The sequence below is a fragment of the Anas platyrhynchos genome, chromosome 4 (assembly GCF_047663525.1).
Source record: "Anas platyrhynchos isolate ZD024472 breed Pekin duck chromosome 4, IASCAAS_PekinDuck_T2T, whole genome shotgun sequence".
NCBI classification, from domain to species: domain Eukaryota; kingdom Metazoa; phylum Chordata; class Aves; order Anseriformes; family Anatidae; genus Anas; species Anas platyrhynchos.
Genome location: NC_092590.1, coordinates 55,731,432 through 55,742,734, shown reverse-complemented (window position 1 = coordinate 55,742,734; position 11,303 = coordinate 55,731,432).

The window sequence follows — 11,303 nt, the reverse complement described above, 5'->3', positions numbered from 1 at the left end:
TTCTTTCTTTCTTTCTTTCTTTCTTTCTTTCTTTCTTTCTCTCTCTCTCTCTCTCTCTTTCTTTCTCTCTTTCTTTCTCTCTTTCTCTCTTTCTCTCTTTCTTTCTCTCTTTCTCTCTTTCTCTCTTTCTTTCTTTCTTATTAAGCTTTGCTTACAACAATTTATGCTGCTGTATTTATGTGTTGACAAACAGTAACTGCTAGGCCAAGATGCCCTGCTATGGTATCCATCACAGTATGCTGGGATTTGGGGAACAGAAATCTCCAAAGAATTGTTGTATCAGAAAAAGCCGGATGAAAATGTTCACACTGCAATTCAAAGTCCCATTCCATCTATATTGGCTTCACAAAGCTTGTGATAATATATTATAAAATGATGAATTTTTCATTGCAACTTGCTGAAGCAAAATGGATGGGCCTCCCTGAGCTGGCGATATGGGATGCAGAGGGAATTCAGGAGTGGCTTGATATACTCTTCGCTGTGCATCCTAGAGCTGGTGTGAATCCACTGAAAGTTGGCTGAAATTTAAAATCAAATTGAAGAGAGCAACAGGGGGATTTGGAGTAACAGTCACAGAGGGATTTGGGTTTGGCATTATGCAAAAAAAGAGAACTGTTTCCAATTTTCACAGCCTGCTTATTTTCAGGCTCTCAAAGCTAAAAGGCACTTTTCATTGGGAACAAACTGTGAGACACATTATTTCAGTGTCCATAATTATGCGGCTTTCGCTGGGCTGATGTGCTCAAAACGTGTGGCAGCTTAGAAGCAGAGTGACATCTGGACGTGGCAGATTCTGGCAGAAAACCCTGCTGGGTCCAGGCGGGCACCGCTCGTGCTGTAATAGCACCGCAGCCTGCACGGACATGCAGACCCGCACAGCACCTTGCCCATGTCCACAGCCAGCCCTGCAGGAGGACAGACAGACAGATAGACCTGCTCTTTCCTCAGGCCTCATCCTGCTCAGAGGCTGACCAAAGCCCTGCGATGCCAGGCTGAATGCTCCTGCCAAAAAGCGCCGCCAGCGCAAATCACATAGCTGCTTCTCTTTATTTCTGAGAAACACTAATCTCTATTTGAGTGATTCAAGATGTTGGGCCACCTCCTGTTTTCTCTCTCTCTTTTTTCTTTAGATGAAAAGATATTTCCTTTCAACGCTCTGAATTATGCAAACTTGAAAATGTCACTCAGTGCCCCCCGCCGGATTTGGCCGAGCAGCTCACTGGGGTGGAGCCAGCGCTTCTGCAACCGCACCGTGTATGCGGTGCGGATGGGAAGGGGCGGGATGGACAGCTTATAACTCCCCCCCAAAAATATACCAGGGTTATTTTGTCAGCATTACGTGGGCAGCGGGGTCCCTGGGTACAGCTCTGTGGTAAAAACCCAACGCCAGTATTCAAAATACATTCAAATGACAGGTGGGCAAAAGCGTTTGGCTTCTGAAATGAGGTGCAGCCTGGTGGCTTGAGCTGTTCTGGCCAAGAGGAGGAACCTTGCCCAAAAGTTCCCTTTCTGACATTTCAAACCTTTCACTTTATTACTACTTTGTTGCTAAATTAACTTTGGCTTACTATTAAAATAGGTTGAAAATAATGAAAACAAAAAAAGAGAGAAAATATTTGAAGCAAAATGAGAACAGCAACAGCACCGCTGTTTTCATCACTATATGACTTCTCGTTTTGACAGAAAAAGATCCCTTTTGGGTCACTATATTTTTAATGCATTCTGCAAATTAGATAAAAAAGTTTAATAGATACACAATTATGATTAGAACTGGAAACTATTATTTTGCAAAGTATGGTAAGTATGGCCTACGTTAAATACAGATTTCACAGCCTTTTTGTACTTACTTGGTCTATGTCATATGACATAAATATTTTCTAAGATTAAATAGTTAAAATGTTTCATATCCCCCCGGTTTTATATGGGAAATGATTTGAGCTTGTTAGATGTAATTGCTTTTGTTTTGCCAGTCCAATATTCGCAATTAATAGTTTGCAAATATTTCTGTAATTTTTAGGTGTACTCTGCAATTGCTAAGGTGTCTGACCACATACTAGCGAATGCTTGTGTTGCATTAACACCTGTTGTCTTTTTATACATGCTACCACCATGAAATAAATCACCACAGGGATCAGATGTGAAGAACAAAGAAATGTCAGCATCTGACATCTCAGCTTTCCCTGTGTTACCATTGTATCCAAGTGAGTACAGCTATCAAAATAATTTCAAATAAATGGGGCAGTTCATGTCCCCTCGCTCTTTCTCCTAATGCCTCTCTGACAGAGGGCCCAAGTGTTGGTGACAAGGATTAAAAATAAAACAAAACATTTCAGAAGATCAGAACAGCCTGTCCCTGCCTTTGTGAGTAAGTTAACCACTTTGACTTCATTAAAAGTCAGTTCAGCCTCTGGAAACAAGCCAGATATACGCGCAGTTGGGTTATCTGGACAGCTTTGTTAGAAAACGCTCCCGAAACACTGTGATGAACTTTTTCCTCTGGATGTAAGGAAGCACGTTTTTTCTCAGAGATCTCACTCACAGCTGTAAGTGAGAAAAACCCAGGTGGGTTATCACGGTGCACCTGCTCTAACTGACCTCCTGCGTGTCCCTCACATTGCGCTCTGAGCAGCCGGCTGTGCAGAACAAAATTCAGGGAGAAAACAACCCTTTTGCACATTTAGGTGTTTATGTTGCCGTAACTGCTTAACTGTAGCCATGGTGGCCAGCATGGTTCCTCCTGCCCGTGGGCACTGGGATGGTGAAGGAGCAGCACCACCGTGGGGCAGCTCTGCCTGCACAGCCAGGGGCAGGGAGATGGCCCTGGCCAAAATCTTCCCTTCATGGCATGTCCCTTTCTGGCACCTTCCTTGCAGAGTCCCAGGTTAGTAATTAGCAAAGAAACCAGAGCTATTGCTGCCTTTCTAGTTATGAAAAAGTGAATGAGCGACGTCTTGCACCTTCCACAAGCAGCCTACATGAGGCTCACTGAGGATTTCTCTCACCGTTTCTCTCCCCCCATGCAGAAGTCAGCATGATTCATGCTGGGGTGGAGCAGAAGGGCACAAACATGTGTGTGTCAGTGGTTGTTTCTGCCTCTGGAAAAGAGGAAGGAAACGACGACCGATGCCTCTGCACGGTGCGAGGTGCTTGCCTGCCCGCACCGGCAGCATTTCCAAGAAGCCTCTGAGGGGGTGCCCTGGGCCTGCACCGTCCCCACAGAGCAGGACGGCGGCTCCTGGACATGAGGTATTTCTGTGGCCGGGGCTGCCTCCCCACAAAGCCCCATCACTGTTTTTGTGCCAAAAAGGGTGAGGTTTTCGGAAGAGCTTTGCTTCTGCTCTCTGCCTGCTGCAGAGGCCTGTATTTGGGCTCCGCTTGGGCTGTGCTGCCTCTCAGCTGTCAGGGCAGGTACAGGGGACGGGTGCTCATCAGCCTGTCCAGTGAATTAATTATGTAGGAGCAACTAGAAGGAGACTTCTGTGTCTTACACTGGAAACACAGAAGCGACTGCCGAATTGTCTCTTTCTCAGAATACTCTGCTCTTTTTATATATGAAATGCTAGCTGTCTTTTTGGCTTTCGTTTGTCTGTCACCGTGACATCAGGTCTGCTACTCAAAAGCCAGCGCCAGAGCCATGAATGATGCCGGGTTCAACACAGCAGCACCTGAGTAAGGGCTGAAGGTCACAGGATTTCATAAGAGACTGGTTTAGGTTTCACATGGATCCTGAGCATTAAAATATATACATATATTTATCATATGGTATATGGAAATTGTACCGGTATCTGACCTGTCATAGAGCTGTTGAGCAGCTAAGCTAAAGCTGCAGCCTTGGCTCATGATTTGGGCATTGGATTAGACAACTAATGTTGCTGTTTAATCCCTCTTCCATCACCTACTTCATAAAGCCAGGCCAAGTCCAGTTCAGTCAATGGGAAGCTTTTAAATGTAGCCAAGTTTTGGACCCAGTCTGTGCAAAACCAAACAAGCAACCTACAGAGATGCAAATCTGAACCAACTGCTGATGCAATCAACCTGAATCAGGGATTAATTCAGGATCAGCTTGACCAGGTCCTAGTTCTGAAAAATGTTTCTGGTGATGGCTTTGACCTGCAGAGTTTGCTCTGGATGGATTTGTGACACAGCTGCACAGGACTGGGGCTCTGTAGTGCTTCAGTTAACTGCAGGCATAGGGAGGAGGACAGAAAGAGAAGGGACAGTATATATGATGCACTGACCCCTTTACTATTCTACCAGATTGTAATCACATCTGTCAACCTAATGCTCTTCTTAATTGCATAAAGCACAGGTAATGGGCTGAGCTAATGTCTCATTCATTAGTGACATGTTAGAAATCAAACTGAAGGAGTAATGCTGAGCATTGGGAGCAGGAAACAGAGGGAACATCACTCCACCCTTACCCCTAAACGCTCTTTCTGGACCACGCTCTTACAGCCTATAGGGGCTGCTGCTAGAGGCTGGGCTCTGGGCAGGACTGATCTTTGTGTGTGCTGCAGGGACAGTCTTACAGTACGGATGTAGTGACCAATCCATAGGTTTTACTGAAATCTGATCACCTTGAAAGTGGTTCAGTTCCCTTGTTGAGTGAACAAAAGGAATTCCACACAGCTGGAACAAAAATTTAGGTTTAGCAAGACTGGTGAGAGCAGCCATGAGGTCACCAACTATGACCTTCGCACTGTTAGAATTTAACCCTTCTATGATTAAAAAAAGGGAAAGAAATTACTGATGATGTTCTCTAAATTGTTCCACTGGGATAGGAAATACATGTATTTCTTTCTGTGGCAGGAACAGAGGGAGATACCCATACATAGTCTCAACCCCCCTATGTAGTGCAAAGCATAACTCAAGGAGATTAACTCAAGGAGAGGAGCTTCTGACTCTACTCCACTTCTTCCACAGCTTTCCACCTGGCTGCCAAGAGAACTGATGAGCTGCTCTTGCTCTGGAACATCACCAAGGTTTTGGCTCTGTAGTGTGCTGGGATTTAGCTTTTTTAGTTTTGCCTGACTACTCAGAGATATGTAAAGAAAATGAGCCACTTTCATCCAAGAAATTCCCCTCCTGCTTTCATAGCTGATGCATGGATGGCTGATGCATAGCTGACTCCCACTGCTGAAGGTGTCACAGTTTAACTTTTAATTTGCAGCTGAAAAAAATCCTATGAGCCTTGCCTCACAAAAAGATTAGTTGGGATGTTGCTGTCCTCCCCTGAGATGAACTAGTTCTGGTGGACTCGATGTTTACAATAGGTGTCAGCCAGTGCTGGTGGAGTAAAGTAACCACATGGCAGACATTGGAGGGCTATAACTGTATTGTCTATTAAATACACGAGCAGTAAGGCTTTAAGCAGACAGTAAAAACAGCACATGAAGACAGAGATGGGTTCTGAAAAGAGCTAAGCCAGAAGCAGCTGGTTAACTGGGTTTCTAAAAAGAGACTAATGTCTGACTGGGAATTGGGACAAATTACTCAGGGATGCTATTGAACTACCTGGTATTCATCAAGCAGAGGAGCCTGGGTTCCTGCAGGGTAGTGCTCTGACACCATGCATGTGGCAGAAGAAAGAAAAAAAAAAAAGAGTGTGAAAACTGGAAATATTTACCTTTATGAAAATATCTACCTTCTGTTCCATTAAATTAGTTTGCAGAGCTGCGTGACTAACAAGAGGAGCTACAAGTGTGCCAGGTATGAAGCATGAGAGGAGCAGTGGACCCACCACTTCACAGGAGCCTGCAAGCACCAGGAGAACATACCTGGGGCAGGACGAGAAGAGAAAGCCAGGGAGCTCAGAGGCATTCTTCATGAGCGCAGTGGACAAAGCAGCAACAGGAGATGAACAGACAAGTCAGCATGAATATGAGAGGAAATTACATTCATTTCTGTACAGGGCAGGGGTACGTAAGCGACTGCAGTGCTAAATAATTATGTAACACTTAAAAAAAATCCCTGAGCTGTGGAAAAAAAAGCTGTGCCAGGGTCTCTGAGGGCTTGCAGGTATATAAAAAGATAGGTTTTGTTAAAAAAATAAATAAATAAAAAGCTGCTTTTGAAGGTTATGCTGTGCTTTTCTGAAGAAAAAAAGTGATCATGGACAGTGGTGCCTCTGAACTGCTGGCACTGCCCAGGCAGGCACACGTTACAGAGAGCTGGAAGCCCAAATGGATGGAGATGATGAATCAGCCATTTTGCTGAAAAGGTCTCAGAGAGGCAGCAGATGAAAAGGCTGAGCTGCAGGACTCAGCATAACCAAAACAAAAGAGAAGAGTGGTGTTGATACCCAGGGTGGCAGTGATGGCAAAATGTGGAGCATCCTGGGGGCTCTGGGAGGGCAGCCCTGGCACCATCCTGGCATAGTCTCACACTTCCCCTCCCTGTGTAGTGGTTTAATTTCATCTCCCCAGGCTTGCTTGCAGACCTGCACACGCCATTTTCTTGCACCTGCCTCAGTGTGGCTGTTACTTGCAGGCCGTTCTAGGTGCCATGCTGAATAAATGTAGGCTCTGGGTCTGCAGTGCTGGATCCCACATCTCCAGGTCCCACTAAGTTTCATGGGGTGCACTGGGCTTCAGGACTGGACTGCAAGATGATGAGAGTTGTTGGAGAATTTGCAAGAGAAACTTGCCAGGATAATACAGCAGCTGTAAGGAGGAGATGCCAAAAAAAAAAAAAAAAAAAAAAAAAAAAAAAAAAAAAGACAAATTAATTGTGTGCCTCCAGTGTGTGCACAGCTTTACATGACAGCAAGCAGCTGTGAGGGGTTTTGCTTCCCCGCAAGGCAAGCATCTCCTGATCTGGCAGTCCCGTGGGGTGTGAGTGAATGAGCCACAGCTGGAGTAGGCAGTGACTGTGATGGGCTGATGTCTGCTGCTCCTTGTTTGCATGGATATTGTGCAGGACACAGGGGGAAGCAGAAGGCAAAACTGGAGTCAAGCAGGTTCAGGCTCAAGGCTGAAAAAAATAGGTTTTCAGCTGGTATTTCTTACGAACTTTTGCTGGCCATACAGAAACTATTGAAAGGCTCTGGTAATGATTTCAAATCATCAGCTCAGGAGATAGGACAGGCACTTACAGAGAGTGTGTAGGGACTCCATTTTTCTCCATGGACTGAGGATCAGACCTGTCTGAAGTCATCAAGAGGCAGGAGATGTGGAAAGTAGTGACATACCTCATCAGACCAAACAGAGGTGAAAAGCATCCATGGTATTTGGCAGTGCAGTCATATTTCTGCTTCCCCACGAGGAACTGAGCTTGGCCAAGGGATCCAGCCTGCAGAAGCATGCTGCTCATTGACTGTGCCAGAAGCTTGGGGACCAAAAATACCTGGTGAATCCCCCTGTGCCTGTGTTCTGGAGGTTGCCTGGGACAAGACCTGTAGGAATGGCGAGTGTCACCTCCTGATTTGGTGACCACACTCTCAGGTCTAAACCCCCTGGTAGCCCAGTGAAGGAACTAGGGCCTGCCAGCTAGCAGATGTCAAAGCAGCAACACATCTCTCTTGCTGCTCCCTGTCTGGACTGTTTAGCAGAGCAGATTTCCATCTTTTTCAGCCCATAGTCCTCCACTCTAGTTCTTCCCACGTGTGCAGTACAACTTTTGCAAAACCATTTTCTGTTTACAGGCTGAGTGTGCGTGCGGGACAGACCACCGCCACTGAGGCCTACATCGCATGCCTCCCCTGAACGTGGCCCCAGAGCACGGGGAAGCTCCCTGTCAATGCAGCGAGCACCGATTGAGCTGCAAAACCACTTGAATGACTGTGACAGAGGTGGTGCTTGAAAATAGCAAGGCAACTCCCCTCAGACAGATGCCCAAAAAAACCTCACCTCTACACAGTGCAAAGGGGGTTGGTGTCACAGAGTGAAAAATATTGTTGAACCAAGTCATGGAGACGATGAAGTTTGCAATAGCTGGCATCACCTGGATTTTGTGATTGGTGTTTCGTGTTCTGAGTGGGTAAGTGCAAGTGTTGGTGCAAGGACAGTTCAGTCATGTACTGGTGCCTCCGTCAGCTCAGGTCTGAGTCAATTGCTGAGTGATTGACCAATGTGCACGTTCAGCATTAATGGTCACATTAAGCCCACGGTAAATGACACAAATCTGAATCATTTTATTCTTTCCTTGAACTGTCCAAAGTTCATTTGCTTAGCAAATTATTTCTACAGGACCACAAACCCCCTCTGAATTTCAAATTCAGGGAGAGCTCACACTTACCGCAAGGACTAATGTACGTTTTTGAGGTGTGCGTGGTGCAGTAAAGGGGAACTTAGTTCAAATGTGTGTAAAATACAGCTCACTGGGGTAGTCTGAACACCTGCGGAGAGGAACATCTGAAGAGCTGTTAAGGCTCAGAGCTGCCCTAGACCACTTGATCAAAACGTAGTGAGGAGTCGTGACAGCAGCACGGATGGCGACGCTAACAATGAGAGGAACGTAAGGATGTGGTTTGCTCTCGAGAAGGTCTTGAAAGGAGGTAGGAGGGGGAAGGAGGAGAGAGAGGTGGGCTGCTGGTAAGCAGAACGGTAGGAGTTAAAGCGCAGCGAAAGGAAATAACTGAGGCTGTAAAAAGTGAAAAAGGTTACTGAGAATTGAAGAAATCAGAGAAAAGATGTGGCTGAACAGAACCTTGCCCAAGCTCCGAGCTCCTGGTTTCTGAAGCTGCTCACTCTGTGTGGTTTGCAGCAAGACAGGGTGCTTGGACATTTAGTCCTGATTCTTCTGCCATCAAACGTGACATGGTAAATGAGGGATTAACTGATCAACAACAGGAGGAATGGACTGCCTTTGGTGCTAAGAGGAAGGGTTCTTCTGCAAGGACAGTCTCTGCTATGTGGTAAAGTGTGGCAAGGTGGCTGAGGCCATTCACTATCACGTGCTCTTAAAGGCAAAGTCTAATATGCTCCCTAAAAGAGCAAATTTGCTTTGTATCCACACTGCAGCAGGCTGTGACACCCAAACATGGCCACATACTCACCTCCCCATCCATCCCCAAACCTTAGCAGGGCTGCAGTGCATGTCCCTGTCTCAGGGGAAACCGGAGCTGAGGATGGCTGTCCCACCAGGGATGGGGAAACTGTCCCTCTGTCCTTTGGCCAGGAGAAGAAGGCTGAGCTCAGGAGTGAGGAGAAGGCATCTGTGTATGCCCTGGGCGCAGTGTGGCAGCAGATCTGTGACACCCAGTGACACCAAGTGGTAGCAGCCAGGGCGCAGCAGTAATTGTGGCACTGAAACCTAGGGCTGATGCTTTTCTCGGTGCTCTGGAGCCTGCACGGTTACTACAAACCTCACAACACTGGCAGGGAAACCCAAGGCCTGGTGACCTTTCTGTGGAGGTTCTAAGGAAAAGGTTTCCAAGAGAGTTTTGCGTGTGACTCAGGGGCTTGTCACTCTGCTGGGACAAGAGCTGTGGCCCTGATCCTGCCCAGGTTTGCTGCAGCCTGCCAAGCATGCAGCACGTTGTACAAACAACCTCACTTGCCTTTTGGGTGACTGGGGTAAAAATCATCTTGTGTGCAAGGTGAAATGACACAGAAAGCCTCTGGAGCATTCACTCTGCTGTGGTGTCCTGCATGCAGGTGGGCAGATGGCACAGAGACCGGGTGGCTTGCGATGACACGTGGCTCTCTTGGGATATCAGCTCTACGTACTGGTGGGTTTCGGTAGGGTTTGCTTTTGGAACAACACAACTGCCCCGAGCATAGCTGAGAGCATAGCTCCTGGCCCAGCAGCTGGTGTTTCAAAGCGTTTCAGATCCCCGTGCCCATCTGCATGGCACTTCAGAAGAACTGTCAGGAAGGGAGAGTTCACAGAACTGAACGAAGACGAAAGACCAGCAATCGGCAGCGCCAGGTACCGCAGTCAAGGGCTGTGCTCTTCCTTCCTCGCCTTGCAGGAGCGTGCTCGCAGGCTCCATCGGTACCAGCAGTTTGCAGATGTGCAGCAGCGTGGGCAGGGGTCTGCTGCTTGGTGTGGAGCAGGTAGGTCTCCCACAAAGCGAGCAGGCAGGAGCATAGCAGAGATAAATAGGCACACCCAACGTAAGATTCACTTGGTCCAGGCTCCAGTTATGTGAGCTGTGCCCCAGAAAGGCATGTTTCTTGGCTGTAAAAGGTGCCTAGGCAACGAACTCGGCCACAGGTGTCAATACAGTGACATCTGAAGATGCAGAGATTAATCCCACCCTCATCTACAGATACGGCACACGCTATCTGCAGCTGCCACGGCTTCGGGGACCTTGCCGTGCCCTTCCTGGCCCTGGTGGGGTGAGTCCTGCCGCAGCTCTCACCACCACAGGGCTTGTTTGTCACAGCAGAACCGGTGGAGCAGTCTTCCTTGTGGCCCTGTGCCTCAAAGGTGGATGAGTTCAGCTCGCAGTGAGCACTGTATGATTATTTGCATGGATTTTTTTTAAGAACTGAGTATCTCTGCGGTTTTTGCTCCTCCATTGACTTTAATTGAAATTTGCCAATGTATTAACAAGTTACCTAAGGGGAGAGGAGCAAGCAGACAGCACTCACCCAATCCTTGTTTCCTTCTGGGTTCAGGCTACGAGAGCGATGACCACCTTATTTCTCAGGACAGTCTAATCCACAAGGGAAAAGAGTTTTCAAACAGATAGGGTATTCAGCTACACCATGCATGTGGTCAAGGTGCTGCTGTTGAAACTGTGACTGGAGATGTAACAACACGGATTTCTACTTGCATTTAAACCTTCCATATTACAACTCCATGGAAAGGGATGGAGGCACTTGTCACAGATGTTTCTCTTTATGAACTTAATTGCCTTGTAGAGGTGTTTTTCCCCACCTGTCACTCCAGAGGCAGAACTAGAAACTGCCACAAATGGCTGTGCAAGAGAATGGCAGAGATGAATGACCATTAATGTTTGATGTCAAAGCAAATTAAGGTCAAAGGAATTAGAGACAAGGTAATCTCACAGGCCTAAATGTCTGAAGCAAAGCTGCGTTGAGATCAAGGCAAGGATGGACACTGATGGCGTGGGGGAGCCCTGCAGTGAGAATGCATAGCTTGATGCCAATGTGGGGGCTAGAGCCCTGCCTCTTCAGCCATCACCACTCTTGAAGTAGTCCCCACTAACTTTGGTGCTGGAATTAAATCCAGAGGGAACCGAGAGGTCATTTTGACCATGAAACTAATTGTGAAACCCATCTGTACTTGGATTTTCAGCTAAGAAGCTTCCAGCCAAAGCAGATGTGGGTCAAACCTAACAATTTAGATGATATATTATTGATCAATTACTCTCCGAGGTTAAGACCTCACAA